This window comes from Mastomys coucha, unplaced genomic scaffold (genome assembly GCF_008632895.1).
Source record: "Mastomys coucha isolate ucsf_1 unplaced genomic scaffold, UCSF_Mcou_1 pScaffold19, whole genome shotgun sequence".
Classification (NCBI taxonomy): Eukaryota; Metazoa; Chordata; class Mammalia; order Rodentia; family Muridae; genus Mastomys; species Mastomys coucha.
This window is the reverse complement of record NW_022196901.1, coordinates 9,724,703-9,742,466: the sequence shown is the minus strand read 5'-3', so window position 1 is coordinate 9,742,466 and position 17,764 is coordinate 9,724,703. Positions and strand designations below refer to the sequence as shown.

The window sequence follows — 17,764 nt, the reverse complement described above, 5'->3', positions numbered from 1 at the left end:
ATACCCAAAAAATACTGCAACATGTAACAAGGACACATGTTCCACCATGTTCATAGCAGCCCTATTTAATATTCTTTAAATAAAATGCAAAACAGACTTTCAAAGAGTTTCAGATTTAACTGTTAATCTCTCATTTCACAGAGTACTTCTCTCCCCATTGTCATATATGACAGCCACTGGACAACCCACAATTTACTGCCGTAAATATCAGTTCAATATCAATAAAATAAAAAATAAATAAGAAGTTTTATATGAAAAAAGCAAAAAAATCTATGGCAAGTACCCTTTATATCTCAATCATTAAGATGCAGAGTCATACAGGCTCATATGTACTCAAAAGAGCAATTATCAATTAGTCACTCATAACTTCTAAGAGAAAAGGGAGTGGGAAGAGATTCTGTATGCCTTTTGAAACAAATTATGGAAGCTAGGCATAGAAATGAAGTGCTGATTCACCGGGTTACTTCCCAGCTGTAGGGCTCAGACAAAAAATAGGCCATTTCCCATCATTATATGTGCATCTGTTACTCTTTCACACTAAAAAGTAATTCTTTAGATATTTTCTGTAATTACAGTATGCTTTTTCTATCTCCCTACCAAAATCTACTTGTCCTGTTTCCTTCTTTTTGGGAACTACTCTTGTTACTATTTTACCCACTTTCCCTAAGAAGAGATTTCATGGTTTTATTGGGTCTATCTGTCCATAACACTTAAACCCAATCACACCTAAGACCTGTTGATTCTCCGTGGTTCCCACTGCTGCCCCCTCCTTAGAAGACCCAATCATCTCTGCCCTATATTTTTTACTCAGTCTCCTGTAACCCATCTTTTATTATCATCAATCAAACCACCAGCATTTTTATTGACAACATTAATCTGTCTGCGACTTCATTCTTTTGATAAAATAAGGTACAATCTTCCTGTTATCATTTTGTTGTTCTCCTTTTAGTATACTGAGTTGTGCTCTGGCCTGACCACAAGCTAAGGAGCTGTTCCAGGACTGAACTACTCACATGCTTTTTCTTATCAATTGCCTTTCTTTTTTCTTTATGCTATTGGTCCTCACTTGCTCCGAGTATCACACATAGTGAGTTTGCCTATTGCTGGAACCAGCTGAGCTTTCAGAGAACTCTACCAACTCTGGTTTTGCATGGATTTTTACTCCAAGCTCAGCACAAATTTTCCTCTACATAATTGTATAAAGCTACTCATTATTTAAATGAAGTTTTACATTGAGAAAGTAATGGGCTTCTTTATGGCATCTTTTTTATTTAATTATTTATTTATATTTATTAGATGTTTTCTTTATTTACAATATCTCCTTTCACAAGTTCCCCTCCAAAAGAAAAAAGAAAAAGAAAACAAATAAGAGAAAAATAAAATTAAAAACTAAAACTAAAACTGAAACAATCCCATGTTCCCTCTCTCCTTCCCCTGCTCACCACCCCACCCTCTCCCACTTCCTAGCCCTGGCATTTCCCTATACTGGGGCATAGAACCTTCACAGGGCCAAGGGCCTCTCCTCCCATTGATGACTGACTTGCCCATCCTCTGCTATACACATGCTGCTGGAGCCATGAGTCCCCCCATGTGTACTCTTTGGTTGGAGTTTTAGTCCCTGGGAGCTCTGAGGGTACTAATTAGTTCATATTGTTCGTGCTAAGGGGTTGCAAACCCTTCAGCTCCTTGAGTCCTTTCTCTAGCTCCTTCATTGGGAACCCTGTACTCAGTCCAATGGATGGCTGTGAGCCTCTACTTCTATATTAGTCAGGTACAGTCAGAGCCTCTCAGGAGACAGCTATATCAGGCTCCTGTCAGCCAACACTTGCTGATATCCACAATCATGTCTGGATTTGATGATTGAATATGGGAAGGATTCCCAGGTGGAGCAGTCTCTGGATTGTCCTTCCTTCAGTCTCTGCTCCATAGTTTGTCTCTGAAAAATCCTTCCATGAGTATTTTGTTCCCCTTTTTAAGAAGGAATGAAGTATCCACAATTTGGTCTTCCTTCTTCTTGAGTTTCTTGTGGGTTGTGGATTGTACTTTGTGTATTCTTATCTTCTAGGCTAATATCTACTTATCAGAGAATGCATACCATGTGTGTTCTTTTGTGATTGGGTTATCTCACTCAGGATGATTACTCTCCATGTCTACCCATTTCCCCAAGAATTTCATAAATTCATTGTTTTTAATAGCTGAGTAGTACTCCATTGTGTAAATGTACCACATTTTCTGTATCCATTCCTCTGTTGAGGGACATCTGGGTTCTTTCTACCTTCTGGCTATTATTAAATAAGGCTGCTATGAATATGGTGGAGCATGTGTCCTTATTACATGTTGGAGGATCTTCTGGGTATATGCCCAGGAGTGGTATAGCTGGGTCCTCTGTTAGAATTATGTCCAATTTCTGGAGGAACTGCCAAACAAATTTCCAGAGTGGTTGTACCAGCTTGCAATCCCACCAGCAATTAAGAAGTAATCCCCTTTCTCCACAATCTTGCCAGCATCTGCTGTCACCTGAGTTTTTTATCCTAGCCATTCTGACTAGTGTGAGATGGAATCTCAGGGTTGTTTTGATGACTAAGGATATGGAACATTTCTTTAGGTACTTCCCAGTCATTCAGTATTCATCAGTTGAGAATTCTTTGTTTAGCTCTGTACCCCATTTTTAATGGGGTTATCTGTTTCTCTGGAGACTGCCTTCTTGAGTTCTTTGTATATTTTGTATATTAGCCCTCTATCAGATATAGTATTGGTAAAAATCTTTTCCCAATTTGTTGGTTGCCATTTTGTCCTATTGACAGTGTCTTTTGCCTTACAGAAGCTTTGCAATTTTATGAAGACCCATTTGTCAATTCTTGATCTTAGAGCACAAACTATTGGTGTTCTGTTCAGGAAAGTTTCCCCTGTGCCTGTGTGCTCAAGACTCTTCCCCACTTTCTTTTCCATTAGTTTCAGAGTATCTGGTTTGATGTGAAGGTCCCTGATCCACTTGGACTTGAGCTTTGTACAAGGAGAAAAGAATGGATCAATTTGCCTTCTTCTACATGCTGACCTCCAGTTGAGCCAGCACCATTTGTTGAAAATGTTGTTTTTTTTCCACTGGATGGTTTTAGCTCCTTTGTCAAAGATCAAGTGGCCATAGTTTTGTGGGTTAATTTCTGGGTCTTCAGTTCTATTCCATTGATCTACCTGCTGGTCACTGTACCAATACCATGGAGTTTTTATCACAATTGCACTGTAGTACAGCTTAATGTCTGAGATAATGATTCCACCAGAGGATCCTTTATTGTTGAGAATAGTTTTGGCTATTCTGGGTTTTTTGTTATTCCAGATGTATTTGAGAATTGCGCTTTCTAACTCTATGAAGAATTGAGCTGGAATTTTGATGGGGATTGCATTGAATCTGGAAATTGCTTTTGGCAAAATGGCCATTTTTACTATATTAATCCTGCCAATCCATGAGCATGGGAGATCTTTTCATCTTCTGAGATCTTCTTCAATTTCCTTCTTCAGAGACTTGAAGTTCTTATCAAACAGAACTTCTACTTGCTTAGTTAGAGTCACACCAAGATTTTTATATTATTTGTGACTATTATGAAGGGTGTTGTTTCCCTAATTTCTTTCTCAGCCTGTTTATCCTTTGTGTATAGGAAGGCCTCTGATTTGCTTGAGTTAATTTTATATCCAGCTACTTTGCTGAAGTTGTTTATCAGGTTTAGGAGCTCTCTGGTGGAATTTTCGGGGTCACTTAAGTATACTATCATATCATCAGCAAATAGTGATAATTTGACTTCTTCCTTTCCAATTTCTATCCCTTTGATCTCCTTTTGTTGTCTAATTGTTCTGACTAGGACTTCAAGTACAATATTGAATAGGTAGGGAGAGAGTGAGCAGACTTGTCTAGTGCCTGATTTTAGTAGGATTGCTTCATGTTTCTCTCCATTTAGTTTGATGTTGGCTACTGGTTTGCTGTATCTTGCTTTTACTATGTTTAAGTATGGGCCTTGAATTCCTGATCTTTCCAAGGCTTTTATCATGAAAGGGTGTTGGATTTTGTCAAATGCTTTCTCAGCATCTAATGAGATGATCATATGTTTTTTTTCTTTGAGTTTGTTTATATAGTTATATAGTTAGATAGTGAATTACATTGATGGATTTCCTAATATTGAGCCATCCCTGCATCCCTGGGATGAAACCTACTTGATCATGGTGGATGATCGATCATTTTGATCTGTTCTTGGATTAGGTTGGCAACAATTTTATTGAATATTTTTGCATCACTATTCATAAATTAGTCTGATGTTTTCTTTCTTTTTTAGGTCTTGATGTGGTTTAGGTATCAGAGTAATTGTGGCTTCGTAGAACGAATTGGGTAGAGTACCCTCTGTTTCTATTTTGTGAAATAGTTTGAGGAGTATTGGAATTAGGTCTTCTTTGAAGGTCTGATAAAACTCTGCACTAAACCCCTGAGTCCAGGGCTTTTTTTGGTTGGGAGACTATTAATGACTATTTCTATTTCATTAGCAGATATGGGACTGTTTAGATCGTTTATCTGATCTTGATTTAACTTTGGTACCTGGTATCTGTCTAGAAAACTATTCATTTCATCCAGGTATTCCAGTTTTGTTGAGTATAGGCTTTTGTAGTAGGCTCTCATGACTTTTTGGATTTCCTCAGTGTCTCTTGCTATGTCTCCCTTTTCATTTCTGATCTTGTTCATTAGGATAATGTCTCTGTACTCTCTAGTTAGTTGGGCTAAGGGTTTATTTATTTTGTTGATTTTCTCAAAGAACCAGCTCCTGGTTTGGTTGATTCCTTGCATAGTTCTTTTTGTTTCTATTTGGTTGATTTCAGTCTTGAGTTTGATTATTTGCTGCCTTCAACTCCTCTTGGGTGAATTTGCTTCTTTTTGTTCTAGAGCTTTCAGATGTGAGGTCAAACTGCTGGTATATACTCTCTCCAGTTTCTTTTTGTAGGCACTTAAAGCTATGAGTTTTCCTCTTAGGACTGCTTTCATTGTGTCCCATAAATTTGGGTATGTTGTGGCTTCATTTTCATTAAACTCTAGAAAGTCTTTAATTTCTTTCTTTATTTCTTCCTTGATCAAGTTGTCATTGAGTAGAGTGTTGTTGAGCTTCCACGTATGTGTGGGCATTCTATTGTTTATGATGTTATTGAGGAGCAGCTTTAGTCCATGGTGATCGGATAGGATATAAGGAATTATTTCAATCTTTTTGTATCTGTTGAGGCCCGATCTGTGACCAATTATATGGTCAGTTTTGGAGAAGGTACCATGAGGTGCTGAGAAGAAGGTATATCCTTTTGTTTTAGGATTAAAAAGTTCCATAGATATCTGTTAAATCCCTCTGTTTCATAACTTCTGTTAGTCTCACCATGTTTTGTTTAGTTTCTGTTCCATGATCTGTCCACTGCAGAGAGTAGGGTGTTGAAATCTCCCACTATTATTGTGTGTGGTGCAATGTGTGCTTTGAGCTTTAGTAAAGGTTCTTGTATGAATGTAGATGCCCTTGCATTTGGAGCATAGAGGTTCAGAATTGAGAGTTCATCTTGGTAGATCATACATTTGATGAATACGAAGTGTCCCTCCTTATCTTTTTTGATCACTTTAGGGTGAAAGTCGATTTTCTTTGATATTAGAATGGCTATTCCGGCTTTTTTCTTGGGACCATTGGCTTGGAGAATTGTTCATCCTTTTATTCTGAGGTAGTGCCTGTCTTTGTCACTCAGGTGGATTTCTTGTATGCAACAAAATGTTGGGTCCTGTTTAAGTACCCAGTCTGATAATCTATGTCTTTTTATTAGGTAATTGAGTCCATTGATATTAATAGATATTAAGGAAAGGTAATTGTTGCTTCCTGTTATTTTTGTTGTTAGAGTTGGAAATCTGTTCATATGGCTATCTTCTTTTAATTTTGTTGGAAAATTATTTTTTTTGCTTTTTCTAGAATGTAGTTTCCCTCCTTGTGTTGAAGTTTTCAATTTATTACCCTTTGAAGGGCTGGGTTCATGGAAATATATTGTGTAAATTTGGTTTTGTCATGGAATACTATGGTTTCTCCACCTATGGTAATTGAGAGTTTTGCTGGGTATAGTAGCCTTAAAGTCTCTTAAGGTCTGTATGACATCAACACATGATCTTCTGACTTTGATCTTTCATAGTCTCTGGAGAGTAGTCTGGTGTAATTCTGATAGGCCTGTCTTTATATGTTACTTGACCATTTTCCCTTACTGCTCTTAATATTCTTTCTTTTTTTTTGTGCATTTGATGTTTTGACTATTATGTGGCAGGAGGAATTTCTTTTCTGGTCTAGTCTATTTGGAGTTCTATAGGTTTCTTGTATGTTCATGGGCATCTCTTTCTTTAGGTTAGGGAAGTTTTCTTCTATAATTTTGTGGATGATATTTACTGGTCCTTTAAGTTGGAAGTCTTCCCTCTCTTCTATACATATTATTCTAAGGTTTGGTCTTCTCATGGTGTCCTGGATTTCCTGGATGTTTGGGGTTAGGAGCTTTTTATATTGTGAGTTTTCTTTGACTCTTGTGTCAATGTTTGCTATGGTACTGTCTTCACCTGAAATTCTCTCTTCGGTCTCTTGTATTCTGTTGGTGATGCTTGCATCTATGGTTTCTGACTTCTTTCCTAGGATTTCTATCTCCAGAGTTGTCTCTCTTTGTGATTTCTTAACTGTTTCTACTTCCATTTTTAGGTCCTGGATGGTTTTGTTCAGTTCCTTCACCTGTTTGGTTGTGCTTTCCTGTAATTCTTTAAGGGATTTTTGTGTTTCCTCTTTAAGGGCTTGAACCTGTTTACCTGTGTTCTCCTGTATTTCTTTAAGGGAGTTATTCATGCTCTTCTTAAATTCCTCTATTATCATCATGAGATATGATTTTAGATCCAAATCTTGCTTTTCTGGTGTTTTGGGATATCCAGGACTTGCTGTGGTGGGAGTACTAGGTTCTAATGAAGCCAAGTAGTCTTGGTTTCTGTTGGTAAGATTCTTGCATTTGCCTTTCACCATTTGTTGATCTCCAGTTTTAGATGTTCTTGCTGTCTCTGGCTGGAGCTTGTTCCTCCTGTGAGTCTGTAAGCCTGTGTCAGCTCTTCTGGGTGATCAGCTCTCATCAGGTAAGACCTGTGTGCAGTAGACTGTGAATCAATTGTCCCTTCTGAGTCTTGGTGTCAGAACTAACCCTGGAGACAGGCTCTCTAATTGCAGTGAAGGGGCAGAGAGGGCTGTGGATCTGCAGAACCTCCTCCTAATTAAAGAGGGAGGTAGAAAGGATCCTGTGCAAGCTGCCATGCTGCTTCTGAGGCCTGTGTCTCCTGGCTGGTCCCACCTCCTCCTAGGTCTCTTTATGGCATCTTAATCCATTGTTTGTGATCTTCATTCCCTGCTTCCATTGTCTTCCCCTATGGATCCCTGATGCCCTTCCTCTATGCTCTCCCTAGAATAAGTACGAATTGCTCTTACTCTAACACACTTCTTCACTGGATCACAAAGATGTAGTTTCAAATCACTCATACGTGAAAGCCTATTTTTGCAATGTGAAACTTTAGAATCCTTAGTACTTTGTTCTCTTCACTTATACCAACAGACTAGTGATTATTTCTTCTTTGTTTTGTATCATGGCATATTTTACTCTGGCAAAAAAGGGGAAGTATAACAATGGTAAATAAACGTGAAATTAAAAAAATAAAACAACTGAATTTCTGGTATGCTTTAGAGTCAGGCTTCAGTTTGTTGCTAACTGTGTAGGCTCTGGGGTCAAGTTACCTAACTTCAAATCCCAACTCCAAAATTCATAATTATTTGATTTGAACATGTTATGTGAAGTATCAATACCTCATTTTGAAATCAAGTAACACATAACACATTGGAAATATTTCATATGTACCAGGTTTTATTCTAAATGTTGTGCATAGACTTATAAAGATGACAAATTTTATACATGTGGATAGTTAATATTCTTGTAATTTTCTTAAAAATTTATATGTACAAATAAAGTTCTTAGCATAATACTTAGTTCACTTAAATGTAAAATAAATGTTATCAATAGTTCTTAATTTTAACAATATTATTTAAAGTTTTGTAAGCATGGATATTGCAGCAACAACACACCAACTGATAGATCTAGTTTAATCTGACTATTCCCATTTCTGACTATACAGATAATTCTTTAGTGGAGGTGGCTCTAACCATTAATTGCTCCTTAATTCTGGAATAGTTTTTTGGTACTATAGTGATGAGAAGCTTTGGGCAGACAAATGAGTACTCTTTCAAAGGAGTTTCCTTGGTGCTGAATTTATATATCTGTTTTAATTTCTTTGTCTTTTTCATGGCTTCTGTTAGCCTCTTGATTCTGTTTTGGGGTGATTTGCGATTCTACACTTTGTTCTTTCCTTACCTTTCAGTGTCTCAACTTTATGCTCTTCTTTACTTGCTATCTATCTCTCTACTGATGTTACCTTCACTGTCTAATGTATAGGAGTTTTATTCTTGACTTGATTGCAAAACATATTCTTGCTGCTGTTTAATTATGTTGAGGGTTAAAACATTGAATACCCAATGGGTAAATTAATTTAAGTTGATTATTATCCTGATATCACAAGGCGATGTGTATATTCTAATTCTGTGTATTTCTTAGTTTGAATAGTAAACTTAATAAGGTTGTTTTAAATATTATACATACAACAGAACAAATAAACATTGCTATGTTGTTTAGACATCATTATTGCTAGGTTTCTTGTACAGATAAATGAGGTATAGAGAGTTGGACAATTTGCCAGAGTTTTACAGTTCTTAAGATACAGAACATTGCTTTGAATTCATTTTGTCTGGTTTTCTAGTCTATACTGTAAAGTCTTAGGAAATACTGCTTCTCACTTGAAATGAGGATGACATAATGTCCTTGTAGTATAGACTTTATAATATGATTGGAACAGGTGCCATCCTGTCCAATGAGGATTTAATGATGTGAGGTGGATATATTTCATTTGAGGTCATACACTTTCCATAAGCACCATGGGGATTACTTGGTAGAAGCATGTTCCTTTTTAGTAGGACAATATTGACACATCAGCCTCCCTTTCAGAGATTGAAAGGGTAGCAAGATTCTCTTTCATGATCTTTTCATGTACTTAATTGATATATCCAATGCATACCCAGCTAATCTACATTTCCCCAAGTTAATTCCACTCTTACCAATTTGAGAGTTGAACAAAATCTCATAGATTGTGGTAAATACCAAAGAAGAACAATCCTGCTCACTATTCTAACAATGGTTCTTGAGACCATCTGAGGTCCCTTCTTATGGAGACTTACCCCAGAACAAAGTTTCCTTTCCTATTAAGCCTCATTTTCACTCTTCCTTTTAATTCTATATATATATATTTATATGCCCTTCAGATAAATACTTTCCCTACTCAAGGTATAGTTTATAATATTGTAATAGGTATGTGTTATAATTTAAACATGAACCTCCAACCATAAACTAGACTCACATTTTTAACACTTTACCCCCAACTAGCACTCCAATTTCAGAGCTTAGGGAGGCTTTAGGATTTGTACGTTTTTAACAGTAGTTCGCTAAGGATGGACTTTGAAAGGTCGGTCTATGGGCTCCTGGTTCTTGCCTTGCTCCCCGATTCCTGGAAGACTATGACATCAGTAGACATTGACACATGTGTCTACTACCATTGTGCCTTCCTCCAATGTCATGCCCACTCGTTTTCTCCAGTAAAATCCACAATATCGAGGGTAAAAGCCTGATTAAGGATAAGAGGCGTTATGACTTCAAAAGGAGTTCTGTGCCTCCTGGGTATTCAGACAGTCGCTGGCATCTCCTAACTCAGACTGTGTTCCAGATTAGTCTTTCCAGTCATCAACACACCCTCTTATTTAGGCATAAAAGGTGCCCCAAGAAATGACTCGTTAATGGCTAAACTTAAGATTAGGCACTGTCTCCTGGCCAGCACAATGTTCCAACATATCCTAATTTAATTCCAAGCTGTCCTTAGCTTGGAATTTCTCTCAAGGAATTTGCCTTATCAGATAGGTTGTCCTCAGAGTTAGCAACAGAGGTCAAGCACATTTCTTAGGGCAGTCCCACAGAAGACAGAACTGTTTACATACTAGAGAGTAATCGAAGGGCTTCTCACTCAAGGGCATTAGCAAGTACTGTTAGATCAGAACTTCCTGGTGCTTGCCTCCAGCAAGACCTAGAGAACTAGCAGGAACTGCTAGATTGGAACCTCCTGGTGCTTGCCTCCAGCAGATCCAGTGAATTAGCATGGGAATACCAAATAGCCCCAGCAGGGAGGGCACCACTGCTCTTCTGCCAGCTTCACACCTGGATACCTGATCCTACTGACCTTGATGTGGTGGTCACTTGCCTATGTGACTTCAGTCTTGCTCTCTGGTCCTATTGACCTTCTTGTAACCCTTGCCTTCGTGACTCTTGTCATCTGCCCTGCTTGCTGTATGCTATTTAAGCCTGAATTTTAGCTTGTACAAATACATTCAGATTCAGCACACTCTTGTGTCGACTCTGTCTGTCATCCGCCAAATTGTTGCCCACCTGACCAGAACTCTCATCCCACAGAAAACGGGGTCCCCATAACAAACCCAGTCCATGGTACTCCAATATTGACTGAAACCCTCCTCACTAGAGACAAAATAAACATTTCTTGGCTTAAGTTGTTTCTGTCAAGTACTGTGGTTATAGTAGAGAAAGATTAATCTTCTTGGAGAGTTATTATCATTGTTGTTATTGTCATTTTTGCTCTCCAACTATTTCATATATTAAGTGAAAAATAATTAGTAAATGCTGGGCTAGGCCACATTTTGACAGGTAGTATTTTTCATTTGCTGACATTTTTTCCTTTTTGTTTCTTTCTTTTTGTTTGTTTGTTTTTTGTTTGTTTGTTTCAAAGTCCCACATGATGTTCATTTTGAAGACTGAAATTGCTAAGAAACTGATGCCAGGTAAGAAGAAATATTGATGTTGGAAATATACTGAATATTTGGCAACTTATATTCCATACACTGAAGAGTTTTAAAAGATAGGAAAAGAAAGCTGGTTTCATGGTTATTTAGCAACTACAATAGTGCCTCAGACAGTGTCAAAGAGGAAATTCAGCCAAATTTAATTAAGATAGCATATCACAGACCTGGGTCTATATATATACTGAAGAGTGGGAGTTAAAAGGATTTCGTTTCTAGAATGTAAACTCCAAATTTCACACTTGGAAGCAAATTAGAAATCTTCAGACTATAATTAGAAGACATCTCATGACAGAATTCATCAGGAGGAAGTCTCAGCATTCAAAGTAGCCTCTCTCTCAGATTTGCTCCATTCATTACTCAAGTCAAGCACAGAGTGACTTCAATCAACTGTCTACTAATGTCTTCACTTGGTACCAGGAAAATGAACTGAGTTTATTTCCAGATGTGGAGGCAACCAGGTGTCCAGGCCCCGGTTGCTGGTAAATAGCCTTTTTTGAGGTTCAGTTAGTAGTTATTTAAACAGCTCTGAATTGGGAGGAGAATAGTAAGAGTAAATGAGCATGAGCTAGTTCTCTGTGAACTTTATATCTCTGGTTCTGTAAAGTTATCTTTAAGTAATGTAAAGTAAAGTGCATTTTAATCCATCACTTTAGACCTTTCTTTGTTAAGGGATAATTTGTTAAATAAGTTGAAGTTTAAATGACAAAAAACAACACTATTATCTCATTTATTTATTTTTCCTAACCTCCTCAGGGCAAAAGACAGCATCTCGGCCATGCTCACATTCTCACAGTGATGTATCACCTTTGTTTCACCTCTGTTGAGCAGGTGAGAAATATTTGTCAAATAAATTACTAAATAGCATATATTTTATAATGCTGCAAAAGTTATAACTTTAATATATATATACAAACTACTGACCAAAAGTCAAATTTTCTACCATTGAATCTTGAACTTAACGTAAATCTATTTGCATGAATTTTTTGAAAAACACTCAGTTATATTTATGCAGCAACCATTTTTTACTGTGGAATAGAAACCAAACTGATATTTACTTGAGAAATTAAAGTCTATGAAGTTTAGACTCTAATATATTAAAAATTAACCAAACTAATGGTCTGAAGTTCATAAAAGGGAAATTTAAATGTATAGCTTTAATATGTGGATCATTATATTAAGTACATTAATATAACTCATGTTAAGTTTATAATATCAAATTATAAATATATTTGTAGGTTACAAATGGGCAAATACAAATAATTTAATCAATATAAGAAGCCTATTGCTATTTGAGAAAAGAGTAACAGGACTACTAATGGGAAAATTCTTAATATAAGATTCATTTACCCTCTTTATTCAATAAGCATATTTACATCAGTGTGCAAAAGAAACATAAAACCCATAAAGAGATATGAATACAACATAAGAAATCTCCAAAAACAGCTCAATAAGGAAGGAAATCATTTGCATCTACATAAACAAGCATACCACACAGCATATTATGACACAATGTGGGTAGCCTCTGAAGGAAAGCAAAACAAAATCCCATAATTGGGAGGACAAAAAAATTCAAGGAATAGATCATTATCTTCTGGAACACTACAGGGTAAACTGGTGTTATGCTGAATAGGAGGAAAAATGATGGTGCCAACCCCTTTTCATCTAGATCAACTGCATACAGCTCAATTGTGGAAGTAGTGGGTCCTGTACTCAGAATCTGCCTGCTTTGCTGATAGATAAACAGATTTCTCATGGGTGTGAGACTTTATCTTGGAAAAAAAATGATGATGAATTTCACAGAGCTGAGTCACTGGCTGGATGTGCAAAGCAGCATCCCCGCCCCTCCCTGCACCAGTCACAAGGCATTCTGGAATGGCTTTCTGGTTCATGCCCTTTCTATTATGATAACTGGGAAAGTAGGCAGTTCATTACAGAGCCCACTCACTTGAAAAATTCACAGCCAGATCTATTGATGAAATCACGGCAAAGAAGGCTGTTCTCATTCCTGGACTCAGCTCCCTCTTGGTTGTATTTATATTTCAAAATCAAAGTCTGTAAATTAAAAAAAGAAAAAAAGTGATGTATTTAGCAAAGGCCCTGAAATATCTATTTTAAAAAAACATTAAAAAGTAAAAAATGTCAAAGGAGAGAAAAGTGCCCCTGAAGCTTCTTTTTACACACTGCTTATTAACAATCATCACTCTGAATAATAACCTCAAAGAGCAGGCTGTTCTGGGCTCAGGTATCTTTAGAATCTCTTGTCATTTTTATCTCAGAAGTGTGTATCAGACTTGGATTAAACTTTACAGTCTCTCTTCTTGTCATTCCCTTTCCAGGACTATAAATGGAAGCACTCTGATGAAAACTGTATCATTTCTCTGTCTGGTGAGAGCTCAGAGGTAAGGTTATCATAACCAGTAATTAACACTGAGGAAGAAGGACACATTTTATTCAGCTTCCCATGAAAGGCATTGGTTTGAAAGGAGTCTATTCTGGGGCTATGCAGACTAAATTGGTTTTTAATTTTCCATCTTTAACATTTAGCAAGCCGGTATCTTCATCTGCAAAATGGGGGGTAAATGTCCTATCTCTTAGAGTTTCTGGGAACATAAAATGTTATAGTTGGATTATTGGTCCTTGCTCACTACAAGAGCTAGATAACCAGTGAAAATAAATGTACTCGCCCTTCCTACCATACCCTTTTACTACACAGAACATCGTGTCTACCAATCCTTGTAAGATAACTGAATTACTCAGCATCTACATTTAAAAACTACAATTACTAATGAGATAATTTACCTGAGCAAAGGGTCACTGTATTAGAAGCTACAGGCCTTCCATCTTGTTAATGAATTATAAGAATACTGGTTATTTTAATAAAATGTCTAGGAAGGAGAAGTAAGTTACTATAGTGGTGATATAAAACCAAACCAAATCAAAAAGCAATACATTTTCTTTTAGGCTGAATTCCAAAGAAAAATGTAGCTCTTTGCATTACCCAAGACAAAGAGATGACACTGGAAAGCACTATTACTTTTTCCAAAGTAAGTTCATTTCTCAAAAGATATCATCAATTAAGATCAGTGCAGAGGAGGAGAGCAGGCTTCTACTGCTGTATTCAAGGTCCTATAATACTGACTGCAGAAGGAACTGGACCAGAATTAATGTGGGGCTCAGCTTGGAGCCAGTTTTGGAATTAGAGGATGTTTCTACATTAAGTGTAAATACTTCACTTGGTTGGTAGTCTTCTTTTGTGCATTGTAGTTTAATGATATGCTCAGGGAGTCTTCAAAATACTTCACAAAGAATATCAAATGAATTCAAAATAACAGAATCTTCAAACATGGAGACTTGAACAAACAGAAATTTATGTCTTTTGTTTTTTACAAGTTTAAAAGTGAAAAATATAGATTGGTGAGTTGCCCTTGCTAAGCCTCTGAATCCTGTAATGCTAGACAGTTGTTAGTGAACCCCCCAAAAATGGAAGAAGCTGATCTGATGTAAATCATAACAGACTCTTCTTTCTCAAGCTCAAGATCGAGCTTGGGTTCCTTGTCTGCCAGCCCTGACACAGTAGGAGAGCTTTGACCAAAAAGAGTCCCAAACATCTATCAGGGCAAGATTTTATAGAAAGCAGCAGATGATGATGATGATGATGATGATGATGATGATGATGATGATGATGGTGGTGGTGGTGGTGGTGGTGGTGGTGGTGGTGGTGGTGGTGGTGGTGGTGGTGTGTGTGTGTGTGTATGAGTGTTTCTTGCTGGGAGTCAAATCATAAATTTAATTTCTGCTTCCCTCTGCATTGTTGGTCATTAGGCAAAGGGCGAACTTGTTGGCAATTAAACTTGGAAATGTTGGGTTTGTTGAAACCTAGAGTTATACTCGAATTTTGTTGGGAGAGATTAATATGGAGATACTGGTCTTGTTGGGGAGTAACTTGGAAACCAATTTTATGTACTGGCCTGAGTTAGGTTTACTTGAGTTTAAATTTTCTAAAATGGAGTCTGAATTTAAAAGATTTGGCGTCTCAATCCCAGCCTGGAGAACATGGGAAGAATTCTAATGTTTAATGATCCTTGTGAGAAAGAATTATGATGCAGATGCTCAATAATAGAAATGGAAAATAGAGACCTATCTTTCTGACTTGTTGAATGTAACTAGTAGATGGAGAGCAAGGTATAGGAATGAACATGGCTTTACCATTGTGAGAAGTAGTTTACCAAGGACTAGGTATTTATATCTTTGAATATTATCCCTGAATGTGACTAAAATGTAAATGCAAAGCTTATATGGTAATTTTTCAAGTTTGCATTGTCAGAAAAGACCCAGAAGGATGTTGTAATGAATCCCTTTTTATAAAGCCGGGGTTTGATATGAAAACATCAGATTCTCAAAAGTGGTATTCTTTTGTTGTGAATCCATCAAACTGTGTGGAATATCTACCTGGGCCAGGTTACACCATTTCCATGGAACATAGGAGATGGAAGCAATGGTAGCAACATTGTTCTTATAATACTTCATCTAATCCATGATTTTATGTCTTCTGCTGGCATCTGTGACAGTAGCAAGCTATCTTACTGTGATCAGCTGCTTTCCAGCTCCCACCACCATGCCTCCATAAGAGACTTTAACCCCAAAGTATGAGCCAAAACAAGCCTTTCTTTCATTCAGTGACAGAAAGGAACAATTATAATGCACATGAGGGAGAGGTGCCCATATACTATAGGGAAGAGTGGCTGCCCTAGAAAGTATCCCTACTTTTGAGCTGGGCAGATAATTTAGAAAATTAAGGCACTTGTTACCAAGCCTGATGACCTGAGTTCAATTCCTGGAACATGATGGAAGGAGAATTTTCTATCCTGTTCCTCCTGAAATTTGTCTCTGATCTATTGTATTGATCTAATGATCTAATGATCTAATGATCACATGTATTGCATACATGTGAACTGTGCACACATTTATACTTACACACACACACACATAAATAAGTATAAATTGAAGAAAAATAAATAAATCATCCTTAATACTCGCTGAGACTATGTGTATCTAAAGAAATCAACTACCACACAAGGTAGACAAATGCATAGGGGTTTGAATTATAATCAGTTCAAGAAGTCCAAAAAAAACTCCAAGAGTTCAAGAAAATTATCAGAAGTCATTGCACTCGCTGTAAAGAAGGTGAAGGAAGGCATCAAAAGCAGAGGCAGTGAGTTGAAGAGTCAACCTGGCATTTGAAGTATAATGAGTAGTCTGAGCACTGAGTCAGGGACATATTCATGTCCTAAAGTTAGTCAGCACCTTTCTTAGTCAGAGTTTCTATTCCTGCACAAACATCATGACCAAGAAGCAAGTTGGGGAGGGAAGGGTATATTCAGCTTACACCTCCAAACTGCTGTCCATCACTAAAGGAAGTCAGGACTGGAACTCAAGCAAGTCAGAAAGATGCAGAAGCCATGGAGGGATGTTCCTTACTGGCTTGCTTCCCCTGGCTTGCTCAGCCTGCTCTCTTATAGAACCCAAGACTACCAGGTACCAGGGATGGTACCACCCACAAGAGGCCCTCCCCCCTTGATCATCAATTAAGAGAACACCTTTCAGTTGGATCTCATGGAGGCATTTCCTCACCTGAAGCTCCCTTCTCAGTGATAACTCCAGCTTGTGTCAAGTTGACACAAAACCAGCCAGTACAGCACCCATGACTTCAAAGGTGTTGTAACCTTTATCTTGAGAAAACAAAAAGTTTCAATGTGATAGCATCATGACTAAAAAGACTCTGAAAATGGATGGATTATGTGAGGTATGGTTTAGTTATAAAACCACAGCATGGTTCACAGTTTATATAATAACACAGGATCCTTTGAGCCTTCCACATATGTGCTCCATCCTTGTGAGAGAACTGAGTTAGAGATAGTATATGGTCCCTGGAGACTAATCAAGTGTGTACAAAAAGAGATTGTAGTTAACTTGAAAGGATTTCAAAGTTATTTAATTACATTAAATTGTAATCAAGATTGTTTTTAAAATGATCCTTATATTCTAGGACTTTTTAATGATAAAGAGTCAAGCATTACTAAAGATAGTAAAGACATCACTTCTATTATATTACAAGAATATTTGATTCTCCATCTTGTCACATATCAGGAGAGGAAGACAACAAGATAGTTTTTGTCATTGTGACAAAATACATGAGATGCCTGCCTCTTGAGGAATGAAAGGTTTACTTGGTATTATTGTCTAATGTTGTTCAATCCATGGTCTCCTGGATCCATTCCTTTAGGCCTGAGTCAAAGCACAGGGTGGCCATAATGTGGCAGGGGTACATGGCAAAGGCTGCTTGTCTCGGAGTAGGCAAGGCAAAAAGCAGGGGTGGGGGGGCAAGATGGCTCAGCAAGTAAAGGTGATTGCCTTAGGTCTGACAACCTGATTCTCATCTACTGACACATGATCAGAAGTAAGGGAACTGATTCCACAAGGTTGCCCTCTGATTTCCACATGCATAGTGTTAGGATATGGCTCCCCACATACACATCATGCACACACATACACAAAAATTAACTATTAAGAATATTTAAGAAGCAAAGAGACAGCATAATTATAAGACACATTTTGAGAGCTAGACACTAACTAGCAACTTACTCCAATGACCTTTACCTTCCAACATTTTTTTTTAATTTTTTTTTTATTTTAGATATTTTCTTTATTTACATGCGAATTTCTCCTTTCCCAGT

The 17,764-nt window shown here is 37.3% G+C and overlaps 1 long non-coding RNA gene across 2 annotated transcripts in view; it reads left to right on the top strand.

Moving 5' to 3' along the window:
- LOC116097400 overlaps nt 1–17,764 on the top strand; it is a 35,338-nt gene that overhangs the window by 2,227 nt on the left and 15,347 nt on the right. For both annotated transcript variants that reach the window (XR_004121402.1, XR_004121401.1), the window contains exons 2-4: nt 10,958–11,009; nt 11,784–11,858; nt 13,367–13,429. This is a non-coding gene — a long non-coding RNA (uncharacterized LOC116097400). The remainder of the gene's footprint in view (nt 1–10,957; nt 11,010–11,783; nt 11,859–13,366; nt 13,430–17,764) is intronic.